Source organism: Meriones unguiculatus, chromosome X (genome assembly GCF_030254825.1).
Source record: "Meriones unguiculatus strain TT.TT164.6M chromosome X, Bangor_MerUng_6.1, whole genome shotgun sequence".
Lineage (NCBI taxonomy): Eukaryota > Metazoa > Chordata > Mammalia > Rodentia > Muridae > Meriones > Meriones unguiculatus.
Window position 1 is genome coordinate 72,173,239 of NC_083369.1, and position 27,124 is coordinate 72,200,362.

Sequence of the window (27,124 nt, forward strand, 5' to 3'; positions counted from 1 at the left end):
GCTTAAAACTGAGCCCAATTCTGCTTCTGCCAAGGTAGTTTGCAGATCCGCACAATCTCATGTGGAGTTCCTCAGAAGTCCTCCATCTCCTCAAGGTATCCCTAGATGGTCCAAATCTAATAGAACCAAATTGAAAAAGGCCCCCTCTGACCAAGCTGACTTTCAAGATTCCCATTCAGAATGCAAGGGCTGCAAACTATCCTCTTCATCAAAGAGAGGGCTCAGACATTCTTCATCTGCCAAAAGGGGCCAGAAACCAAAAGAACAAGTGAGGATAGCACCTTCCATCTCTACAGAAGAGGGTGTGGGAATTACTCACATTCATCAAGAGAACCTCAGACATTCTGCCTCTCCCCATGGGACCCCCAGAATACTATTTCTACCAGGAGAAAATCAAGGTATGGCCTTTATACCCAAGAAACCATCCAAGCTTATCCTGCAGACCAAGAAGGCATCAAGCCCTCTCCATGAGGGTGTCAAACCTTGCTTATCACCCAAAGGGAATGACAGACACCTGAATTCTACTGGAGAGGGCTTGAAACATGCACTTTCTGTCCAAGACAGAGAAAAACCATGTGCCAAAGGGGAGCCCATGGCTCTGCTTCCTGTCTGATGGGGACTCATATATGCACCAAATCCAAAAGAGAAGGCCACCTCATTACCCTGCTATCCAAGGAAAAGTCAGACACACCATATCTCTAGTGGACCCGAGAGCTTCTCTTTCTTACCAAGGGAGAGACACAGCCTTCCAGTATGAATATAGGGTCCCCCTATGTAACCCTTCTGCCCTTGGAGGCTACAGATATATACATTTAACCCCATGCTGACTCAAAAGGATCCCACTGCAAAAAGTGAGCTGGAGTTCTAACCCTTCCCATAAAGAAAGTATCAGACCTTCTCAGTCTGACCAACATGGCCTCACACTTTCAAATTCTCACCAAAGGGACATCGGCAATGCCCCTAGTGTTCAAGGCAGCCTCAGAATGCTTCAATCTGAAAGAGAGGGCCTCTTACATACCTTATCTAACAACCTGGGCCTCAGAAACACTCCTTGTGACCAAAGGGTATTAAAAGTATTAAAAAATGTGTCCTCTAATCAGAAGCATGTAAGAACTTCGACTTCTGTCCTAAGAAGCCTCCAGCCCTCCCCCTTATATCCAAGGAGGCATCAGAGCTTCTAGGTCAGTCAAATGGAACCTCTAAAGCAGTGCATCTCAAGAGGGGAGCCTGGATCCTGCTTTCTTTTACCATGGCATCTAAAGATCTTCTAATCCATAAGCCGGCCTCATATTTTTCCATGCTATGCCCATATGAACAATAGTGTTTAGAACTTTTCCTTCTCATCAACCATCTGCCAAACCTAACACTTCCCCTCCTAGCTGACTCAGATGCACACTGAGGCATCTCTAACAGCAAGGCATGTGTTCCCTTCTGATTAAGAACAGCTCACAATTTCTACCTAGAAGAACATGCAATATAATTTATTCCCATAAAGAATGACATGTGCTTCTTCTGACCCTTGTGATCCTAGATCTATTTCATCTGACCTAATGGGTGAGAAAACAACTCCCTCTGCCTAAGGTGCTCTGAATGCTTCTTATTCTGATCTTCTGAGCTCAAACCTTTGTCCAAAAAACAGGACACCATGCCTGAGGTGCTGGAGCTTAAGATTAGTCAGCAGTGCCAGAAACCCAGGATGCTTGCCTTAAACTTGGTCAGCAGAAAAGAAGATGTCATGTCCTTCATGTTTATAAGTAGTCAGCTGAATTTTTCAGGTTACCTAGGTGGGAACTACTTCCTATCATGTTGGAGATTGATCTCACTTGCCTGGCTTACATGATATAAATGTTCTAGATTTCCATGAAGATCGGATAAGGAAACATTCAGGGCTTCTCTAAACCCTAAACTGACTCTTGTTCTTCCCCTGCTACCCATTAGACTTTTTGACCATTCTGCTTTTCCCAACACAGTATGAGATTTTCTGCTTCTGAGGAATGGTATCCTCAAATTTCCATGTTTGTCAGTGGATGCCTCAAAACATTCTCATTCTATCCATGGGTGCTCCAAATGGTATATCTGACAAAGGTGACTCATACTTATTCCTTCAGAATCAGGAGGGCTTTTACTTTTTCAAACACCTGAAGAGCTCGAGGGACCTTCGGGCATATGCGCCCTAAACCAGGAAGCCAAATGTACATCACTAATTCTCAAGCAGGTTTCAGACTTACCACTTCAGAACCACAGATCTTCCAAACTACGGTGTGGACCAAGTGAGCTTCTGGTCTATCCCTTCATAATCAGGAGCCCTAAGAGTTTCCCCCAAAAACTCAAGTACCTACAATCTTACCTTTCTAGAACAAATGTGCCTCATAACTTTCACCAATAATTCAAGGGTGTTTTGTTTTATTTTTTTTATCTTATAGTTAGAAAATATTTATTTTATTTTTATTTTTTTTATTTTATTAATTACGCTTTATTCATTTTGTATCCCCCCATAAGCCCCTCCTCCTCCTCCTCAGAAGAAGAAAACAGGAAACAACCTAGGAACCTTCTACAGAGGGCTTCTGAAAGCCAGAAGAAGAAAACAGGAAACAAACTAGGAACCTACCACAGAGGGCCTCTGAAAGCCTCTGCCCTACAGACTATCAAAGCAGATGCTGAGCCTGATGGTCAACTGTTGGGCAGAGAGAATGGAATTTTATGTAAGAAGTGGGAAATAGTAAGAGCTGGAGAGGACAGGGTCTCCACAAGGAGAGCAACAGAACAAGGAAATTTGAACACAGGAAACTTCTCAAGGGTGTTTTAAATCTATCCCCTTAACATCAAGGGCTTCAGACATTACCCAATGTTCAACAGGACACACACACATATTTCCTCTGAAAACTAGGAAACCTCAGACATTCACTCATTGCACAAATGGGCTTCAAACTTACCACTACAGAATGAGGGTGTCACACACATCCTCAGTGACTGAAGGGGTCTTGACACATATAACTTGAGGATTAAGGGGCCTCAGACTTCACCAGTGTCCCAAGAAGACCACAATTATAATTCTTTTAGAATCGATGAGCAGTAGAATTTCTACAAAGTCACAATAAGGCTTGAGACTTATCTTCTAGAACAAGGACAATTTACACCCCCCAGGTAATAATTCCATCAAGCTTTAGATATGCTCCTTCAGAATTAATCTAACTCACGACTTCAAGATGATTGACACCCTCCTGAAATAACTTCTGAAGAGGGCCTTGGACTTATTTTCTCTAACCACAATAGCCCCTGACTATTGTCAGGGAGGGCATCCGTGCTAGGGGTGCTGTTGTAATGTACCATCTTTGAACAAAAAGTCCTTAGTCTTCCTTTAAAGTGTCTGAGCCATAGCCCTATAATAAAGCAAGCTATAAAACTGATACTGTGACTGAGGGGTGACATTTAAGACATTGAGGCTCTGCTGTAGGATCCTTGAGACTGACTCCCTCTGGCCAAGAAAACATATGAGCTTCTCTTTCTGTTCATGGCCAACTAAGGTTTACCACTCACGTAAGATAGACCATACCTTCTCCTTCAGATATTATTGTCTAAGAAATTCACTTCTGGCAACCAAAGAAACCTCAGAGAGCTCTGGATTCATGTCCTGTGGCCAATGAAGAAAGTCCTCAGGCTTGGTTCCAGACAATCTTTCTTTAAGCTGCTCACCAGAATGGTACCTGTCCACACATATGCAGGTTATCATAAGATTAAGTAGGTAACAGAACCTGGGACTATGATCCAGTCTGTCAGAAAAACCCCAAGATTGCCATCAAGCCTGCAGTGGACTACCAAGAGATAAGGATTTTCTCAAGTTCTCTGAAGATATGGAAACATGGAGTACCTGGATCTTTCTCCTCTACAAAGGTAAACAGGGATATTCGTCTTCTGCCCAATCGTCTCATGTATCCTTCTCCTTTCCAAAACCTTAGTATTTTTCATCCTCTTATGATTAAGGCCTCAAAACTTATCCTTCAACCCAATGGGCCCTCAGAACATTCCCATCTGAGCAAGGGAACAAGAATTACATCATCTTTGACCAAGAAACACTGGCCCTTCTGAATAGAATTCACAGAATTAAAAAATATCAAGCAAATTCTAGAACTCCATGCCACTTGAATAAAATCACCAGACATGGTGTGAAATCATTAGTCCAGCACATTCTGGTTGGCTGAACACAGTTCCTAGAAGGCAATCATTCTAGAACATCCAACCATGCTCATCCACCCATGCTGTTCATTAACTCTGATACTGATGCTTTGTCTTTTGCATATTCAGCTGAAGACATGGATTTCCTATACTGTGAAGAAGACTTAGATGCTGAGGCAATGCTAAGACTCATGAGGTATGGTAGTCAATTTAATTTTGCTCCAAGTAGTATGGCTTTTGCACACCCTGATCATGTCTACCCATGTCAAACGGGCCTCAGAACCTCCTCACTTCCCATGGTACTCACTCCTTCTACCTTTGGTTAAGGAGGTGGCCAATCTTCCTACTGAAGCAAAGATCATTCAAGTTTGTCCAAAGTAGGTTTCAACATTCATTGTGTGTGAGGAGGCCCATACTACTTCCTGTTATTATGGCATGATAATAACACTCCATAAATTTGGACATTTTGGTTCCAAGAGTTGTCCTTCAGCCCAAGGTGAACTGCAGGTTCTAACTGCAGTTAAGAAACTCTGACATGTATAGTTTCTCAAGGAAGATGGCTACACTCTTCTATTTTTTTTTTTTTAACAAGCGAACTCTATACACACAATTTCACTTCAGGGGGATTGATACAAACTCTTCTGATTAAGGGAGTTACAGATGAGGCCACTGACATGAAAACTCACTCAGATGTTAATCTTTTTCTCAATGGAAATTTAAATCAACATCCCCTGACAATGGTTTCCTCAGAGAATCCACCATACATAGAAAAATTGGGTCTGTTCCTCTGGGTGGCCTTAATATTTCCCTTCTGACCTAGGTGGCCATGCATGCACAAATAACCAAAGGGAAGGCAGAACACACTGAACTGAAGTCCTGGGATATGACAGCAAAAATCTGAGCCCTGATCAACAATTTTCTACCTTTAGGATTATCACCAGAAATGAGCAGTCACATCTTTGTTGTCCATGCCTGTGCTGCTGATGAAAGGATTGTGGAGGACACACAGCCAGGGATTTTTAACCAAACTGTAAGAAAAAAAGTGCTCTGATTGGTGGCAAGCATGACTTAGAGTCCCAGAATACATGATTACTCTGGGCTGTGAGGATGTTTGGACCTGATAAGGTATTGCTGAACCTTCTTCCAATTCCCAAGGTAACCCAGGAGATTCATCTTCTGTCTCAGGGATTTTGGTACCTTCCTGTGCTTCTGTATCCTCCCAATACATTCTCCCTTCCAAGAATGGGGCCTCTGACCTTCTCCTGTATGGCCAAAGTAGTTTCACACCTAACTGTTCAGGAACAGTTCCATGAGAGACTCACTCTATACATACCCAGGGAGTCTAGTCCACTCTGGTTTGAGGCCTCATAGACCAAGTTTAGCAATCAGAGCAGAGAATCTGTGCCATCTCCCTTCAGGTCATTCATTAGAAATGGAATGGCCTCAACATTTCTGCCTAGATCTTGACAGCTGAAACACAAACTAGAGGAAGCAAACTAGCCAGTGACAGTCATCCACATGTTTGGAAGAAGGCAGAAGTTGCTGCCTCATCTCTCCCAGAATGAACACAAACTATGAAGATATAAATGTCTGAATAATAATTGGATGATCAGTGCTGGGAACTTTCTCCCCCATGTAAAGTATCAGGGACATTATCTTCACCAGAAGTTCATATGGAACCTTCACCCTCTGCTTAGAGGAGAGTGTCCTTCTCCTTTTTAAATAGTTCTTCTCTCTTCAACTGGGACTCAGTGTTTCCACTTTCCTTCTCATTATATTGAACAGAATGTCAGAACTCTGCTAGGACCAGGATTTCACTAGACCCCATTTGCCCAATGGGCTCTATAAACATTTATTTTGTGTTACTTGCTCCTTATATTGTCCTTGGTCCTATTGCTACCCTCTAAGTCTTTTTCCTTCTCATTAAATGGGTGTCAAAGTGGCCCTTACACCACTCACTCTTCTAAATAGGTTTGTGGGCCAATTGTCTACCTAAATCCAGCAAGAAAGTTTCAGACATTCAGTTTCTGCAGAAGGGGACCTGGGAAATCTAATTCTATTGAAAGGGCCCTCAAAACTAGACCCTGTGACCAAGGGGTGTCTCAGTCCTCCATCCTCTGCACTAGGGGGTTGTAGATCCCATAATATGACTAAAGAACCATTAGAGATTCACTTTTGTTCAAGCTTCACACATGCCACTATTAACTAAGATTGCTTTAGAGTTAACCCCTCTGACCAAGATGCCCATATAACACATATGCAATCAATCAGACCTCACAACCTTCTGCTTTTTGATCATAGAAAAGAATACTGAAAGCTGAAATCAGATCTCATGCCATCTAGATCAACGTTGGTCATCAAAATGCTCTATTGTTATCTTTTATTCACAGATATATGCAGCAGAATACATCATTGAGGAACCATCAGTGATTGTAGAAGCACTTATCCTGTTGGAAAATTGTTATGATAGCTGCCTAGACTCTCAAAGTTTTCACACATGTTATGCATGTTTGCATTGGGAAATATAGTTGGTAGCTAGTGAAGCAGATCCAGAACCTTCCTCTAATACCCAAAATATCCTGTGAGCTTTCCCATCTGACCTGGGTGAACTGGATATTCCAATTCGGCCAAATATGGATGGAGACCTCCACCCTGTGAACCAAAACACCCATGATCTCTCCTTCGCCAGAGGTCATCTCAGAACTTCCCATTCTGAGAAGAGGTTCTCAGAACTCCTGTGTCTCCAAGTTACCTCAACTCATCTGTTGCTTATTGAAGTGGTCATTACAACTACCCTGGGTCAGAGTAGGCCTCAGTCCTTCCCTCCATTGACAATGTGGCCTTAGACGTTACCCACCTGTGCAAGGGGGAATCTGAAGCTCTGACTTCGACCAAAGGAAACTCACTTTTTCTTTTATTCCCAAGGTAACACAAGACATGCTCTTTTGAATAATACTGTGTGAATCTTTGTTGTATAATTTCATGAACCCTCAAGCATCCCCTTGTGTCTTTGAATTACCTACAACCAACATATATACTCCAAACAATAGCGATTCAAGCATTTCATCTTTGATCTTGGTGGTTTCCCATTGTTCCACTTTGGTTTCAGGCCCCAGGTCCTCTGTATAGAATTAGAGACAGGATGCTATGTGATGCTCTTCAATCTAATCACTAGAGATCAAGTAGCTCCACAGTTGCTGCCAATATATGGACACATGAAGACAAACTAATTTTACAGAAAGACCATCAAACTTGGTGTTTCTTCAAACAGGGGATTAACTCATTTCCCTTCTGATGAATGAGGCCTCAGAACAACTAAGCCATATGCCATTCCCTCTGTAGAAGTAAGAATCAGCTCCATTCACATTTAGTCCAGTGTAGTGCAAAAGGAAGCTCTGATTTCCTCCTTCAAATACAACAACTACAGAGATCTTATTCCTGCCTAAGAGTGTCTCGACCATACAATGATGAAGCAGGCCTCAGATTTGGCTCCTTTGGCCAAGAGGTTCTCATTTCTTCAATCTATTCTCATAGGAGCTTCAAATGGAGGCCCTGTTCTCAAGGTATCTCATGCCCCCCCCCCCCTTTGATGAAGGGACATCAGAACTTCACTTTGATTAAAGTGGCCTCCAGGCCTTTCTGCTCTTTTAAGTAATACCCCAGACTTTTTCTCTGTGTCCACGAGGAGTCATGAGAATTACTGGCTTTTACTATAGCAATCTGAGAATTTCCACTTTTCTCATGGAGACCAGTATCAACGGGTCCTCAGAGCATTCACCACATGCATGTGGGTTTCAAATATATCCCTCTAATGCTGAGCCTTCTTAGATCCTTCCCCTCTACCCATGGCCCCTAGGAAAGTACATGTGTAACCAAAATGGATTTCAGTTTACTCTGCTCTGAGTTAAAAGAGCCTGAAACATAGGTCATCTGTTCTTCATTCTAACTCACCAAAATGAAGAGGTACCATGCACCCATGTACCTGATGATAAGCTTTAAGAGGACTTAGAGACTGACAATCCTGACTCACGAATAATGGTAGGGTTGCCATTAGGCCTACCATAGTGTAACTGAAGATGTGAACTGTGATGAAGTCCTTCTTCCACTGCACAAAGTAGGCTGGGATACTCCATTATCCCTAAGGTTAAGGGGTTTGGGACATTGTGACTTTGGTAATCTGTCTGCATTAGTCTTCTGAACACCACTGCTTTAGGCCATCAATTTATCTCCATTACACATCAAATGTACCCTTTGTAACCAAGAGGGCCCAATATCTCAGCCATATGACTGAGGGAGACTAAGACTATCTCTACCTGTCCAAGACCCCAAACTCAACTTATAGTAAAAAAGATTCTCAAAGTATTATCCTCTCTAATCAAGGATTCCATTCTTATTGTCATTAAGGAGCTCTAACCTTATAATTCTACTTAACTGTGTCTCACATCCAACTTCTCATATGAAAATGACATCATAACTACTCTTTTTTTTTTTCTAGTGGTCATCACATTTGTATTTTCTGGCCAATAGGTCTGAAAATATCTTCTTTCATAGAGGTTGTTCCGTGCCTCTCCCTTTGCCTATGGGGGCCTTGGACACTCCATTGCTACTCATAAAGACTTAGTCTTGCTCCCTCTGTCTAGGGGGCAAGAAAACTTTCTCCTTATGGCCAAGTAGACCTGAAAATGTCCTGTTTTCCCCAAGGGGAATTCAGGCCTACCATTTCTTGCTAAGGTGTCTATAGATCTTGCTCTACTGACTATGTACACCTGTTATATTCCCAACTGTCTAGGATACCTTCCAATCGTCTTCCTGTTACATACAGAGTGAGCCACTACCACTCTGAAGAAAGGGGACTTGGGCTTATTTCATCTGACCAAAGACTTTTTGGACCAAAGATAACCATCCAAGCTGCTGAAAAAAAAAATGCAGCTATTGTTACCAGGCCTTCCACACAGCCCACAAAAGATGTGGACATTCTAAAATGAAAAAGAATTGGCAGCTGATCAGGCAGCATCATAACTTCCTGTGCTCCTCAAGGTATTTACTTTTTGTCTAAATGAAAATGGTCTTTCTTATTTTATTGAGCATAGCCAGAGATTTTACCCCTTTCACAGATAGATATAGATCTTCAACTTTGCACAAAATGTCTCAGAAATTCTGCTTATGGCCAGGTTGCTTCAGCATTTGCCCTTATTCCCATGGATTCTGCCACATTACTTCTTTGATGAAGGGCATAGTATTCCTTTTACTTCTGTCCAAATGTACCCAGGTCCCTTCCCAATATTACATGGAGAGATTTAGACTTTACAATAAAGAGTGCTCCAGACCTGGCCTGTGTTATTAAGAAAAATCTACTTATCTACCATATGCCCTGTTGATTTTATAGCTACAGCTTCTAAATTTGAGTGTCCTGAAAAGTACTGTTTTGACAAAACAATCTCAGAACAGTCTGGACTGAGATCCCAAACACAACAGTAGCAAGATGAGGGTAACTACCTTCTTCATTCTGGTCCCTTAGACAGATACCTCCTGTCCTACATACAGAGGAAATGTGTGGATGGACATATATTTAAGGAAGACACAGATGAAGAGACTACTGCCTTGCTGGCTCTTAAAAGAGTTCTAAGACTGCTGTCATGACTGCCATGGACATTCAGAAGATGTGTGTTCTAGACTGTGATTTCAGTTTTAGAGCTGAGGAAGCAGTGAGTGCCTGGAACTTCTTATATTCTCAAGCTAGCAATCAACCTTCAGCCTTTGCTCACTTAGGACCACAGGCATATGACATAGAGAGGCTGAGGCTGTTTCATCAACTCCTGGGAATCTCCTGTTTCATCCTTCTGCTTTAGAGGGTCTTATATCTATCACCTGTCCCCAGAGACAGGAATTCTTCTGCCTACAGGAAAATTGGATTTGCCCCACCTACCCAAAGAAGTCTGAGAATATCCTCTTTTCATGAAGTGGGTTTTAGACTATCCCTTCTCCCCAAGTATACCCTGACTACTCCTCTTCTGAGCAACGGGATTTCAGACCTGCCTGTTGTAATAGAGAGCTACATTCCATCAACATCCAAAGTTTCTCACACCTTCTAAATATGCCTCCATGGGAGTGGAATTACTAGATCTATATAATTTGGCCTCAGATCCTTCTGTTGTGACCAAAGGGATACCAATTTACTACCTCTGCTTTTCCAAGGGGCCTCGCGTCTCCTCATTTTGCTCAGGTGGTCTTCCAATATGCCTTTTTGACCAAGGAGGGACTCACATTTTCTTCCTCTGATTCAGGGGCCTCAGACATTCTCGACCCCAACTTGAGGTCCTAGAATATTTTAATTCACCTGAAGGAACCTCCAGAAACTCAGGTTTAAAGTACCAAAGTCCAATAGTAGCAAGAGAGCCCAGAAACAAAGCTCGCTGTTTCAAGGTAGAAACCAAAATAATGTGGTTCCCATCATTCACACCTAGACCTGAGCAGCTGAACATATGCTTGAGAAGGAAAACTAGAATTGGACTATCTTCCAGATTTTTGAAGAATACTCAGACTGCTGCCTGACCTGGTACCACATTCACTAACGTGGAGAGACATTCTAGTTTCTGATGAGGAGCTTGAAGTTGATAAGACAGTACTGGAATGAGATCCACTGCATGAGGTAGGCTTGGACACTGATCTCATGTGAAGGAGACTGCAATTTCCAGCTCTGCCCAACCAAACATGCTAGTTTTCCTCTAGAAAAAGGCTTTCCACTCTCTCCCCAACACGACCTCAAATATTTTCCCTCTAACCCTGACAGCCTTGTGATTTCTCCATGGATCCTGGAGTCTCCTTTCTCACCCATGCCTTTTGGCAAGCCTGAGAACTCTCACCTCTGACACACTGATCCCTAGTCTTTGACTAAAACTCTGAAAGTTTGGGGTACATTCAGGATCTAACTATGAGTCCTTCAATAGTGCTCACATTAACCAAGGGTTTCATACAAATATTCTGACTACTGGGTTCTTCAAACTCCACCACCTCTAGCCAATGCTGTTAGCCAATTGGTTAACAGCATTAACCAATGGACTCTAGTTTTACCTTCTGACCTAGCAGGTGTTATACTTCCCCACTCTACTCAAAGAGACCCCATATTTACACAATGTGGACAAAGAGGTGGGCATTTTCCCGCTTGTCAATATAATATTCATCCCCTCAGGTTTAGGGCAAGAGCAGCAAAAAGAGTCTGTAATACCAGTCATCATCTTCATGGCATTTGTAATGAATGGAGTGGTCCCAACCTTAGTACATAGTCCTGAATGGTTGAACACAAAGCGCTGGCCTGACAAAGCTATAGGCGCCCACCACACTCTTGGAATAGTGTTCAGATTGCTGAACATCTTCCTGAAGATGCTATGTATGATATGGTTAATTTTTGTTGTTGTTGTTGTCTTCTTGGTGATGTTGTTTTCTTTTAAGTTTAGATGAGGACATCTTGAGATATATATATATCTCATATATATGTATATTATATATATAATATACATATACATATAATATACATATATTATACATACATATAATATACATATAGTATATATATTATATACATATAGTATATACATATATACATATATGATTATATACATGTATAATGTATGTAATATGTATATAATCATCTACTGGTATTAAAACCAGCAAGCAAATGCTTAAGTATTTCACATTTTCTGCTTTATTTGGAAATCCTAATGTATGCATATCATCTTCCCTTTTGTTTCAAAGACATACTGCTATGTAATTCTATTTTACAAATGTAATTATTTTAACCTTTTAACCGGTATTCACATGAATATATATTTTATGCACAAAACTGTTTCCTGTGCTGTGTTGAGTTTCTTCAACTGCTGATGGTTTCATTGATGTTATTTGAAAGATCATCTTTTACTGTTGTGTCTTTAAATGGTGTATCATAGAGCTTAGATTGTACGACTACATATCTTCAGCAGCATAAATACCTTCAGTAGCATTGCTATACAGTGTATTTTAAGTATCAGTTGCTACACAGTAATAACTGAAACAGTTACCAAGTGTGAAGAAGAGGCATCAGAGTATAATTCCTGAAACCAGCCAGGAACAATGGACAGTGCTGTTACTAATCAAATCTTTGTACATCAGTGGACATTGTGGTTGTTTCTGTTTTTAGTTTTATTTTTATTAGTGTGTGTGTGTGTGTATGTGCGTGTGTGTTTGAAGACGACTTTGAAGTTTAATGTCTAATCTTTGTGTCTTAATTTTGGGTGTGAGAAGTAAAAGGCACCATGTTTTAGTGTTAGTTTATCATTACATCTGTCTGTCTATCTATCATCAATGTATATAGGTAGATAGTTATATATGTAACTATCTCTATAGCATCTCTCTGTATGTGTATCCCTCTTTCTATCCATTAATCTATCTATAATCTATGAATATATGTATGCACATAGCTAGGTAGGTATTCAACTATCTATCATTTATCTATCAATCAATTAATCAATCAATCTACCTATGTAATGTGTTTTGTATAGTGTATAGCATACATATAGGCATCAGAAGTACACGTTGTGACATCTGTCTTTCCTTCTATCATGTGCATCTTGAGGAACAAACACAGATCAGCTGGCATAGCTGCCATTACCACCCACTAATCTAACCAGTCCGAAGGCTATGTTGTAAAGCTTACTTAAAGGATTATGTAAACTCTTATTTTTAAGTGCAAATGATGTCATCGCTATTGACCCTGTTTCTCAATGAATGTGTACACTTAAATTTTTATGTGTTTTCCTCACCGAGAATCCATCAAAATCCAGTTGTTCAGAGGTAAAATGTGGGGCTCCAAGGGACCTTATGCTATGTTTGTCTTATTTTTCCTTTCTTTTCAAATCGAAAGTAGACTCTTTTCTCATACAATTTATCTTGTTTACAGTTTTGCTCCCTTCTCCAACTTCTTTTCTCACCTCTACATTCACTCCCTTTTCTGTCACTCATTAGACAAGAACAGGCTTCTAAGAGTTAACAACTAAACATGACAAAATAAAGTATAATAAGATAAAGCAAGAATCATCACTTTCAGGCTGGACCAGGCATCCCAACAGAAGGCAAACAGCCCCAAGAGCAGGCACATGAGTCAGAAAACCCCTCATTCACACACTCATAAATCTCATAAAAATATAAAGCTGAAAGCTACAATACATACACAGAGGACCTGGTACAGACCTGAGTCAGCCCTGTGCTTTCTGCTTCCGTCTCTGAGTTTATAAGTGGTTTGCTCAGTAGATTCAGACAGCCTTGCTCTCCTGATGTCCTCCATCCCTTCTGGTTCTTAAACTCTTTCTGCCTCCTCTTCTGCAGGGTTCCCTGAGCTCTGTGGGGAGGGATTTGACAGAGACATCCTTCTCTTTCTTTCTCTCTTTGCATAATGTCTGGCTATGTGTCTGTATTTGTTTCCATCTGCTACAAGAGGAAGCTTCTCTGAGGATGACTGAATAATGTACTGATCTATAAGTAGAGGAGACTATCATTAGGAGTCATTTTATGGCATTTCTTTTTTTTTTTTTTTTTAGACTAGTATTATGAAATATCTAGTCTCAGGTTCACGGTCACCCAAGCAGCGCTGGGTAGGGGATCTACCTTGAAGAGTGGGTCTTATGTGAAATCAGTTATTGGTTGGTTACTCCCACAGATTCTTTGCCATCATTACCCTAGTGTATCTTGAAGATAGACTGTATGTGAAAGATTTGGTGGCTGGGTTGACACTTACATTTCCCTTTTGTTAGCCTCTAGAGTACCTTCATGCATCAGATACACTAAAATATATGGGTGTAGCCTCCATATAGGCACCAGCTTGATTTCTTCACATTCAATGAGTTGTATTAGTGTTTTCCTCAGCAATGGGGTTCTACTGTTTATTTATAGAGATCAACGCATTGTCTTGGCAATGGCCTGGGTTGTTTTAGGATTTCTATGGGAATCCCCTTGGCCAGCAAATCAACAGAATGCAACCCAGCCCCTGTACAGGAAGCTTCATTTCAAAACTCAGTCTCCCTCATTATTCAGAGGCTTCATTAGGATCACTTTCATATATTTTACAAAATTTCCACTACACTAGGTTTTCATATCATCCCTCCAAGTACCTCAATTCCAGCTCTGTCCCTATATTCTATCCTCAACCCTATCTCTCCCTCTCCCCACCTGATCCTCTAATTCCTGCCCCAACCTATCCTACCCCAGTCCACCAATAAAATCTACTGTAATTTCTCATACTAGGACATCCATCCCCCAGTTCTGTCCTCTATACCTAACCTCTCTGGTTCTATGGATTGTAAACTGATTGTCATTTATTTAATGACTAATGTCTTTGTTTTTCTATTGCAGTGACAAAATATTGTGACCAAAAAGCAAATGGGGATGGAAGAATTTATTTAGGTTACACTTCTTCATTTTAGTCCATCATTGAAGGAATCCAGAATAGAAACTCAAATAGGTTAAGAACATGGAAGCAGGAACTGATGTAGAGGACATGGAAGGGTTCTGTTTTATTGGCTACCTCCTCATGATTTGCACAATCTCCTTAATTAATGAAGGACCAACAGCACAGTGATGGCAACACCAACAATGGGCAGGACCCTTCCAAACTAACAATTAACTAAGAAAATGTCCTACAAGCTTACTGGCAGCCTGATCTCATGAAGTTATTTTCTCAAATGAGGTTCCCTGCATTTGGATGACTTTAACTGTGTCAAGTTGATAAAAAACAATCCAGCACAGATAAAATCCACACATAATACATACCATATTTATATTTCTGCACCTGGGTAACCATACCTAGGAGAGGAGGGAGGTGGCTATCATAAGACATAAAGTGAAATAAAAAAACAAATAAATAAATAAAATGAGGTGTGGTTGGTTTTTTTACTGAATCAATACAAAATTGGACAGAGACTTTAAATTGCAGGACCTCACCAGTAATTCAATCAGAATTTGAATTAAAGGCCCAAACAGTATTGACAGCAAAGCAGATAGCCAGGTGAAAAAAAAAAAAAAAAAAAACGAAACAAAACAGAGACTGTTATCATTATCTAATAATGTCCTTCTCTTTCTCCCTTGGAGTTTGTTGTCGTTTCCAACCATGGCAAGATTTTTTATTTTTATTTTATTTTAATTTTTTTCCTTAGCATTTAACATAGAAACAACAGGTTTTTCCCAAACCCAGACATACTTTCCTTTATCTCATGAGGAGTAAGTCTAAGCCTCTTCAGTTTTGTAGGACCACTTCCTCAAGAGAATATAACCAATGTTTTGATACTTCTGGGTCCTGACCAACCTGTCTACTCAGTTTGGAAAGCATCAGAAGAGACATATTGAGTCAAACCACTAGTACATGCCCACAAAATAGTCTCAGGGGCTGGGTAAACTGCCGTTATCCTGATGAACTAATCCATAAGGCAGCTAGGTTATAGGTTTTGGATATTAGACAAGTTTCATCACCTAATAAGTCCTTTTTATCCCCTTATAAATCCTCTAGTTTTCATCCCCTAATAAATCCTTGAGGTGTGGGTTGCCCTCCATCAGTGAGCTTTGTCTGTGGGCTGACAGTCTGGTTTAGTTAGTACAGGGGCTGGGTGTCTAAGCACAACCAGTAATCCTGGTTGATTTCTGGCTGGTTATGATCAACTCTATCTCCAGGTTCCTATCCTGTGACATAGAGCCTGATTACCCAGGTATTCCCTGTTTTATAAAGACCAAAACATCTTTAAAGGAATTTCCAGATTTTTTTTTTCATTTTATGGCCATTGGATTTTATTTTTCTATACTGCATTTCTTGGGAGAAAATTTTATTCCTATATAACACTATATACATAATAAATAAATTTTATTCCTATATACACTATATACATAATAAATAAATTTTAAAAAGAAAAAAAAAAGTACCTAGTGAAAATTGTTTGAAGTTTCCTTGGTCAATGTTGGACAGAAAGTAAAACCAGTTCTGTCCAGACTGTGTTGTCTGGCAGAGATCCTCTGCCTGGGCCAGGGGTAGTTGTTCTATGTTTCTCCCCACCACCCCCCCTTCAGGGAATGGTGGATTTTGAGTTTTCCAATTACATGGATCATTGGCCGATAAGGACACAAATCATGAAAGAGAAAAGGAGTGGAAGATTCTCTTCCCTGGGGATCAGCCCAAGGGAATCCCCTCTTCCACTACATAGAGCTTAGACCAGGTTCTAAGTAAAGGGAAGGCCCACCTGGGGCAACTATTTTCCCTTCCCTGTGTGCATTCTGTTTAGATGACAAGGGGCCTTGAATCTAAGTAGATCCCGCTTCAGAGGGCCTTGGCCCAGCACTGGCTTCCCACCTGGCAGAAGGTGGCTCCAGGATAGGCACAGGGCAAAGCACAGACAAGTATATTCACTTGTGAGGGATCCAATTTTTCTTTTCTTTTTAAATTAATGTATGTATTTATTCACTTTGCATTTTGCTCATAGCACCCTCCCTTTTCTCCTTTGGTTCTCACCCTCCCTCCCTAATCTCCCATCCCCCTTCTCCTATTTCTCGATAAAGGGGAACACCCCCTATCCCACCCATTGCAGCTCATCAAGTGGCATCTGGACTGAGATACTCCTTTTTCCCTGAGGCCTCGCTAGGCATCCCCACCAGGCAAGAGTGATAAAAAACAGGCAACAGAGTCCATGTCAGGGTCATAATCCTGAGCCAGGAGTATGACAGTAGATGAAAAGAGCTGCAAATACCTTTGTTTCTTCTTTCCATGTTCCTAGGCCAGAGTCTCCAGGTACCCTCAATAATCTCAGTTCAGGGGGATGCTGCAGCATGTCCTTCAAACCAGGGGCCACCTTGGGGCAGCAGCATTCATTCACAACCTCTGCTAAGAAGTTAGGATGCTCAGCAACCTAATGAGGGGACAAGTACATATCAAAAGGAGAAACATCCATCCCACCTGCCCTACTTGCCTGCCAAGCCCTGGGCTTGGGTACCCACCCTAGCCTTTTCCTACACATAGCCAGGCAATAATAATGCACTATCTCAAGATCTATGACAATCTCTCTCCTCTCCTAGCCTACCATCCTACCCACCCCAATCACCAGGGACCACTCAGGATACTTCACTGTCCTTCCTTTTTCTAAGGGCCCTAAGTAGCTCTCATACATGGATCTTTCTTTCCGCATCTTCCATGGACTCACACCTTCCTATCTGTGGCCAGGGCTAGGCACATATGAAAAGACAGAGGTTCAGAGGCAGGGAGGAAGGTGTGGGTCCATCAAATTAGCTGTGAAAAGGACTGTGTAGCCAAGAAAGGAGCTAAAAATCCCTGCGTATGAGTGCACATTACTGTTTTGTGCAAGGCCAGTCAGCAATCCCAGGAAATTTCAGCACAGCCCTTAATGTCAGTGTCTCTCGGCACTGAGAAATTGGTTTCCCCGGAAGATATGGCTGGCACATGACTTAGATGTATATGTATCTCCCAGGCCTTCAAGCCTGGAGTTCTGCGTGCCTTAAGAGCCCACCCTGATCCAAGTTGCCACAGGTCAACCTGGACCTTCATTCTCTCATGGACTCCCAAGTCTGCAAAAACTTGCATTCCTATTGTGATACCCCAAGTACATCCTTTTCTCAAACCTAGGCAATAAAACCACAGGGAAATATTTTGGGCATCTACGAGACAACTCCGCTTCAGGGCAGTATCACAATAAGCTACCCTTATGCCAAGTCCACTCCAATAGTGAGGCATTTTTAATAAAAATCTCTTTTACATTCTAAAAGACTGAAAATTTTGTTTAATCTCACAGCCAGGGTTAATATTTTGAAGTTACCTCAGACTTAAGACTGCTAGACTACTGCTAGCCATTTTTTGTTCAGCCTGAGTTTAAGAGACCAATGCAACATCTGTCCTTGCTTGCCTTGAGTTTACCAAGTATTCAACCATTATAATCTGATCTGATGTATAGCTGATATTTTAAGCCATGTTCTCTTCTATGTCCCTGTCCCATGGTGTGAACCATGAGTGTTTACATATAAAAACAGTAAATAGGACAAAAGCTTTCTTATATAATGAATACCCATCATAATTATTGGATGCAACGTATAAATATTGCTTGAAAAACAATGGTATTTGTAATTTTTTTTTTTTTTGTCAAGATCAGATGGAATCACTGACTTTTTCCCTTGGGGGGAAAAACTGTGTTAATATTTCTTTAAAGTATCCCTAATTTTTACATATGATGCATTATGTGTCATTTATAGAGAAAGAGAAATGCCATTAATTAGGGTCAGACACACAGGTTCATACAAAGACTGACACAGTCAGAGAAAGACAGATTTACAAGTCTATATTCAGGCCCGTAGAGACCCAGATCCATGTAACAGAGCAGCAGATACTACGAAGGATATGGGGAGAGAGAAGCAAAGACTTAAAATCTGGGCTCACTCTTGGTTAAATTATACCAGGGCAAAGCATTTAAATTTGTTTTCTATAATATGACACTGACAGGTTTGGTGTACTGAGATTATTACTATATTCAAACGAGTGCTCTGTGTGGGGAAAATTTTGTCTATTAGTGAACACTGCTCTATTACCCAGCATTGGCAGAAGCTAGGGCTGTTGATCATTTCTTGGGGAAGTACTTTCCATTGAAAGCAAGACATCAGTGATTGATTACTGAGAAATAGGCATTGACAAAGCATACCTTTATTAACAGGATGTAAAGGAATACTAATGCAAACCTTTAAATCAAGAACAGTAATACTATAGTCTTGAGTGACCATGGCAGGAAACAGAACTTCAGGTTGAAGAGCGTCAAAGAAATGGAGGTGAGTGTTGACAGCTGGGAGATGTCCTAGAACTCGCTCCTGGTGTCTTAGATGACAAATGAACCATCAAAACATGAGATGAGAGTTGATAGCAGGAAAGTTATGTAAAGGTCTCCATTTACCAGACTTGAGGTGTACAGAAGGTACCAGATGCCAAACATGGTCGATATGTTTTTCCTGACGTTGTTCTTAGATTAGCTAATGTAAATTGGTCATTGATCTACTCAAATAAAAGACCTTTCTAGCCCCAAGAATATTGGCTAGCTGTTTTTTCAGTAGCTACTAGAGAGATCTTCAGGTACAGAGATTTCACAATTACATTGAGTCAGGGTTCTATCCTAAAGAGAAAAAGATAACTATAGAGTTGTAAATGGTAGTTTTGCTTTGAGAACTTGCACATACATTTTCTGTACTTTGGAAGGGATTACTATTGCCACCAACCCATTGAATTTCTACAATTAAAAACTGGGTGTGCCAATTAAAAATCAGTGATGTCTGGCTATAATAGAAACATCAGCTACTGTGTCTATAATGTCTTTTGAGATGATCTGGTTGATGGAAACTATAACATGAGGTTTACTAAAAGACATCAACTGAGTCCAGTATCTGTTTGTAGAATCACATTTTTAACTTAGGAACCCTATTAAGGATATATGGAATCATGTAAAGAGTAATAATCATGCCAGGCTGTGGTGATGTATGCCTTTAATCTCAGCACTTTGCAGACAGAGGCAGGTGGCTCTCTGTTCCAGCACTTGGGAGTGTGGGGCCAGCCTAGTCTACAGAGTGAGCTCTAGGACATCTAGGGCTTATACAAAGAGAAAAGAAGAAGAGGGAGAAAAAGAAGAGGAGGAGGAAGAAGAATGAATTCTGCCACTGAGTTAGAGCTGAAATTTCTAGAGCTGCTAGGAATAAATTATAATATTAATTTTACCAGTTATAATTTGAATCAATATATTTTAAAAAGTCTCCTTTAATAGTCTAAATTTGATATTCTAAATATCAAGGGAAAAGTTCATTGGAAGGAGTCATCACAGATTTGTTGGAAGCCTCTACCACTTTGATTATGTGTAATTTTATAATTACAGATAAATCTAATCATGAATTCCGCTTAGTAGTAATAGTCAAATTACTTACTGGTTTAGGGTTAGGGATGGAGTTGGGTAGCATGGTGCTTCTTCCACAGAATGCAGAGTCTTCTATTTTAGAAACATACTCTTCTGCTGCTGAGTCAACACTAAGGCCATAGAACTTGGATAACTGGGAATGTAAGAGTCATGTTCATAGTAATGCATTGCCACATTCTATCTGGTCCTTCTACAGAGCAAAACACCCCAACAGATTACCTGCCACCAGACTCACTGTTGGGTATTCCAGTATCTTGGCCACTTTTGGCTAGATCTGGGCCTCTCAAAATGAATCATATGACTCAGCCTTGGAGACAAATATTCCATGTGGACACCATTTCCACTCGACTGTGACATCCCACTAGTGAGAAAGATGTTCCCACAAGGGATAGGAACCATGTTCTTTAAGTATACTAAAACAACAACAACAAACAAAACAAAACAAAACCCCAACCATCTCTTTCTGGAATAGATATCAAAAGCCTCAGGTACAAAAACAATGGACACTTGACCCCAGGGATTAAACTCAGGTCTTCTCATTGTGCAGTGGAAACCTTTTGACTTGGGCATTGGTGCAGTATCCTCAGCTGTCATCTTGATTCCTAGGATGCAGGCTGATGCACAGAACAGCCAGGCCTGCGCAGGGTGTGCAAATACTGTAGATCGACACTACACCCAAACTTCTAGAGACCACAGAGCATAAAACAGCTTCCATGGGGGAGACAAGCATCTACTTAACTGGGTATTAGACACCCCCCCAAATGGCTTCAAACCTAGTTAGGAGAGTATTTATTTCATCTTATACTGGATAAAGAAAAAAAAAAAAAGGTTGTCATTATATTGTAACCTCAAAAAAGAAAGAAAAAGGAAAAAGAAAGAATAATATTGGATAACCAATCTCTGTGTTCTTCCCTGGAGAAAATATTACTCCTATTCACAGCATTCCATCATTACCAGTAGAATTTTCTGTAGAGTTGAGCCCTCATGGACTTCCTCTGTCCACTTTGCTATGTATATTGTTGTCCTTGTTCACCTCATGGTTAAACTATCATGTTGGTGAGAACTGATCAGTAAAGAGAGAAAGTAGTGCTATATGGAAGGGTTTGGAGGGGAAAAGAGAAGGAAAAAACAATGTAATTACATCATAATCTCAAGAATTGAAAGAAACAGTATTAAAAATAACCTTTGAAACAAGTGGTGGTGAAGCACACTTTTAATCCCAGCCCTTGGGAAGCAGAGGCAGGCAGATCTCTGTGAGTTTGAGGCCAGCCCTACCCAGTGAGTTCTAGGATAGCCAAGGATACACAGTGAAATCCTGTATCACAAAACAAAGAAACAAACCGAAACAAACAAAAAACATTGGGTAAAAGGTCTGTGTACTCCCAATCCCATGAGAGGAGGCCAGAATATCCAGGTTAGGTAGTAGCTTTAAGAATTCAGCCTTGTTGGGAGTAGGGAACCCAGAAAGCAGCTAGTGTCCCTGTTGGACGTTTGTGTATACGATTGTGGACACCCTCTGTTTTCTGCTAGAAAGACAGACAGGAAGGCCAGGAAAGTTCCCCATATGCCTGAGCCCCATGTGTTTGTAAACTGCTGGGCAGGTAGTTTTCCAGCCCCTCTAGACATGGCGGCCAAATGAACTGGGAAACTGTCTCCTATGTCTACTAGGCCAAATGATCGTTAGGACCTTAGCTCCCCCTGGACTTCTAAGACTGAAGGAATTCTTTGCCCCGTTCCAGAGGACGCAGACTCTACTGTTCTCAAGACAAGTCAAGCAAAACAAAGTATTAGGGGAATCAGCAACATGCTGATTCCTGTTTCACGGTAGTATTTCACCAAGACTGCCAACCTACTCTTTACAAGGGTACAGACCCTGGGCTCTCTGCTTATCAAAACACCCAGGTAGTTGCAGGCCACCAGGTATCCAGACAACAACCCCACCTGGATTGTGCCTATCTTTGGTACTTCAGGCCACAATTGGGTCTCCCAGTATGAGTCAGGGCAATGGCCTTGGGGTTATCATTCCTACTGGACTGAGACACTCCACTAGTGGGAATGGCAGAACCATAGCTATGGTATTTCCAAGCTTTTAGAAACTGTTGCAAATAAAATGTGAAGCTTCCAGAAAAGAGAAAAGTACCTGTATCAACAAGGGCCAAGAAATGGCTTCACAGCTTGCAGATGTCAGTTCTCCTGTGGACACAGGGGAAAAGCCTCAGAACCAAAACCATGAACAATGGAAGCAGAGGTACAGATAAAGTCTTTTCATTATGCAATGGCAACATCCTGACTTGAACACTGGCCCAGGATCGGTGGCTATTCTCTTGATCCATGGTTATAAGGTAAGCCCCAAAGCAGTCAGTCTTATCAGCATCATGCTGACATCACGGATCCACTACACAACCAAATTCTTAGAGACCAATGGGCAAAAAATATAGCAGACATGTGTCATAGCAGAGACAGACACCTGCATCATCCAAGGCCTATGCTGAGAAATTGCTTCAAACCTTGCTGAAGGCAAGTCCCTGGTGAATTCAGAGGAAAATTCACCACATTGTGTATACCTCTGAGGCCTTGAGTTTCTTAGTCCACAGTCCAGATTCTCAGGAGAGAAGATATTCACCACCAAAACTCTTTGTTCATCTTGTTCACAGGCCACAGCTTGTGCCATCAGGTGCTATAGACATGTATTAGAGTGCCAGGTGAAAGCCATCTCTCACAGATTGTGTCACGGCTCAGCTGGGAGCATCCCCAATACATATGCACTGAAAAGAGATTATATATGATCATTATCTTGAGAAAGTAATATATTCAAAGAAAAACACTGCATCTCAACTCCTCCCTGCATGTTGGGATCTGGATACAGACCCCTAAGAATCTTCTTAGGATTCCTTAGCACCTATTATGATCTCTTGGTCTGTTGAAATCTAACACTTCTTCCCATCCCACTCCCTCATGGGCACACAGTTATATTTTTATTTTCTTTATCTAAAGGAGCCATGTCCCTCTATGAGTTGTAACATTATTTTTTCCTCTTTTGCCACAAAGCTACCTACTACAGCTTCAAACCAAAACACATGTAACACAAAGTGAAGGCTTAGAGTTCCTGTGGCAGACATGTTTGCCCGAGTATGGAGGATCTCTCTGCCCAGGATTTAGCTGCCTTGAAGGAGATTATGTGAACAACCTTTTTGTGACTCCTTCATACCCTATCACCATCAAGGAACAGAGACAGCACAAGTAGCTGTGGATACAGCAGGGTCCATAGCTTCATGACAGTTTTTCTAAACGCCCATATGTACCTTGTCCTCATTTCTTGGAATCAGAATCTGCCTTTGTGATTGTGACCTCTGTTCATGGGCTTGGAGATCCCCAGGAATTTGACAGAGTTTACATATTTGTCAGTCTTTCTTTCCTTTCTTCAACCCCTTTTGTTCTCTATTGGTCCATCTTACCTCTATGCTCTCCTTCTTAGCTATTCTCCTTTTTCACTTGTTCCCTCGGTCCTATTTCTATCCCCATTCTGTGCCTCCAGTATAGATGTAGTATGAATGACAAGTTAGTGTGTGTGCACGTGTGAGAGAGAAATGGCATTCTTTCTCCTGATGCCTACACTAAATTTTGTTCTTCTCCATGTGTTCATATCTGTAGAAGAAAACTAGATGAAGTACTGGATAAATTTTGAGTTTGGCAAAATGAGACAAAAATGGGACTTTACAAGGAAAGGGTGCTGGTATGGTGATATCGTGTTGGTGTCCTGGCTCACTTGGTGGGAGTTCTTACATGGTTGGGCAGGGCTCACCACTGGAGCTGTTCCACGGCAGGAGCAGCTATGGCTGCTGAGAGTGAGGAAAAACTCCTCCCCGCTGCCTCCATGGCAGCTCAGCAGGGAAGTGAGAGGCAGGAGCTCACCACACCCTCTTGCTCCTCTCTTCCCTCCTCCCACCTAGGGGGCTTAAGTCAATTGCAACTTACAGATCATGCAGCGATGTAGAAGAAAACTGCACTTGCTGTAATGTTTAGAATTACAGCTAAGTTCAATAAACAGAGTTTTATCTGTCTGTTTAAATATATGGCCATTACATAATTATTTTCAACTGATCTTAAATGGTTAATATGATAAAAAAAATAATTGGGTATGTTTTTAAGGTTAAGTTCACATTCTTGTTTAAAACATGTATATGTGCCTATGTGTTTATAAGGTCTATAAATGCATATGTTTAAATAGCAACAATGTAAATTGCCACATGGTGTGGCTCAGGAAAAGACCAAAGGTAGCAAAATCTCTGAGTCAAAATAATTTTGTTTCCTTTTAGGATAAAAAGGGAGCTTATTCTAAGTTGGTATTAGTTCTAAAGATTAAATTGTTTGCACTGACAAATTTTTGTCTTAAAATCTAGTTTTCATTCTTAAAATTATGGTTATGCTTTGTGAATTCACTCCTAAAGAAGATACTTTGTTTTGATATTGCAAAGACGAGTTTTAAAAATTGTTTAGATGTTTAAGATGATAAAACGTTTATAGTTTTTCAGGTTTTTTAAGCAACAACTCTTGGGCAGTCTAACAAAGAACTTGGAACAGTTTTCCAACCCTTCGGGAAATTAAAGAAAATTTTTGATGGGAGTTTTTCTGCTGTCTGTAAAGAAAGAAAGACCGAACAAGAGATATTAAAGAAAGGAATAGATTGTCTAAAGCAAGAATGTCTGGTTAAGCCAGAAGAATGAAGCTATGAACCTTAAGGTATATAGAATGTTATAAAAGGTCTGTGTATGTATGTAAAAGCCAGGGGGCATATGAATGATGTTTGCTTTGGTTCTTTATACCTGCAAATATGATTTGAGAAAGAACTGTAAAATATGTTATACTTCATTTAAAAGGCTGGTGATTCTTCATTACAAAACTGTTTTCTTATGCTCTTTTGAAGAAAAAAAATCTGGCTGACAGGTTTGATGGGGACAGAATAATTCATACAGTTTAAAATTGTTCTATGCTGTTGTTTGTTCTGAACTGTTCTGTTAGGCAATTGGTTCTCGAACTTATTTGATACCAGTGCGTAAGTTTTTTGCTCTTAAGTTTTAAAGAAGATGGTGAGATTCATAAGATTTGCTAGCCCCTTTTATAAATTGTGCCTGATTAAAGGTCTTGCTTTGATTTTAGTCCAGAAAGAGCGATTTAAAGTTACACTAAAGACTGAGCTTTACCCAGTCCCTTTGTTTAGGTTGTTTTTTCTAAGGTTAAATTTAGGATGGGTAACTATGAAGTTTGCCTATATGGATCTACTTGAAACTTGGTTCTAAAACATGCATCTAAGGAATATGCCAACATTAGAGATTATAGCATTCTGTTTCATAGGATACAATTTAGAACAGATGATAAATATAGACAATGAGTAACAGATATGCTCGCCCTCAAGCTTGTCAGAGATCTGATGAATATGGCATTTTAACATGTGTAAGTTTATTATGACAGAAAGTCCCAAAATCCTGGCAGTAGCTCCTCAAGGTATCTGAGAAGAATTGGACACAATGACCGATGACCGTGACTCTGGATTGTTGTATGCTAACCACTGGGCAACACTGCCTCAACTGGCCCACTGCTAGGGCCCAGCCTAACTGTGGATGAAACTGTGGACACCTGGAGAGTCATTGTTTCACATTGTCTGAGGTAAGGTGAGGTCAATCTTTCCTGTTCCTCTTTCCACCAGCAGTTTCTCATCCTCTATACCTGATGGCTGGACTGCCTCTGCTCAGGAAGCCAGGAGACCACAGGAGCCAGGGATACTGCCTAGGTAATGGACTAACTAGTCATCTCTGTCATTTTGATTGGTACATGGATTGGTACATTTACTTAGCTCATAATTTATCCTTCTCAGGTCTCTGACCACATTGACGGCTAGGCTGGAAGGCTAGGCTAAGTTAATGGTAGCTTGGCAGCTAAAGAGTAGACAATTAGGTCCACTATCAGCTCATTGGACAGTTCATTACTTAGTTAGAACTACTAGGTACTATATCCTTTGTGTAAAAAGGGAAACAGGTTTGCCCTGCTCACAGGCTTTACATCAGTTGCCTGTGTATTATGATAAATAGTTGGATAAAAAGATATAGAGCTTATGTAGGGTCTGAGGATATAGGAGTTTAGGTTATGAAAATTTAATTATTTCTTGCAGTGCTGGGGATTAAACCTAGCACCTCAGACTTACTAGGCAAGTGTTCTACCACTGAGCTACATTCTCAGTGCTTAGGAGTTTAGGTTATAAAAATCAAAAAATGTTGTTTGGTCTGAAAAAAATTGTTTCGGGATTGATAAATGCAAGAAAAATTAGAGAGTCTAAATGTTTTAAGATATATAAAAGTGACTTATAATGATATAAAACTGATTTAAGACATATTGAAAATGGGAGATATTTTAGATTTCTTCTCTTTGCTACCCTTGTGTTTATGTTATAAAATTTCAGAAGTTCAGAATTTTGGCATTGATCAATAGAGTTCTGATAAGTTGATGGGGAACTGATTGCTTACTATTCAGTGATTGCTTACTATTCAGTCACAAGCTTGAAGTTTTAATTTCCTTTGGTTGTTTTCTGGAAATAGATTTAAAGGTACTTCTCATCATGCTAAAACATCTGTTTAATGTATATATCTGACCCAAAAGTCATAGCTTTTATTATGGTATTCTTAATATCTGCCATTTCTGGGGTAGACTTTGACACAGGAATATCGTAAACCAAGTCCTTTTAGTTGCTTTGTTAAGAAAATTTCAAGCATCCAGGGTTTAGCAGTAAAGCCGTTAATGTATTCCTGTCTAAATGTACAAAAGGTGGCTGAGCTCCTTTGATGGCTGATTACCAACAGGGCCCACAGTTAAAATGTTAGAGTTTCAGACTATGGAAACACTTAAGTTGTTTATAAAAGATACAAAACAAACAGCTAACTGGTGCCCATTCCGTTGGATATAGTTTTACCTGTTACTCTCAAAATGTTGTTGCACTAGAT

General features: G+C 40.6%; 1 long non-coding RNA gene across 7 annotated transcripts in view; it reads right to left on the bottom strand.

The window, feature by feature from the left end:
* Window positions 1-27,124, bottom strand: part of LOC110539823 (uncharacterized) — an 89,437-nt gene that overhangs the window by 58,794 nt on the left and 3,519 nt on the right. For 6 of the 7 annotated variants that reach the window (XR_009588505.1, XR_009588503.1, XR_009588502.1 and 3 more), the window contains 3 exons: window positions 22,697-22,897; window positions 20,143-22,325; window positions 16,929-17,087 (listed from right to left, as the gene is read on the bottom strand). This is a non-coding gene — a long non-coding RNA (uncharacterized LOC110539823). The remainder of the gene's footprint in view (window positions 1-16,928; window positions 17,088-20,142; window positions 22,326-22,696; window positions 22,898-27,124) is intronic. The other variant, XR_009588504.1, reaches the window with a different exon arrangement.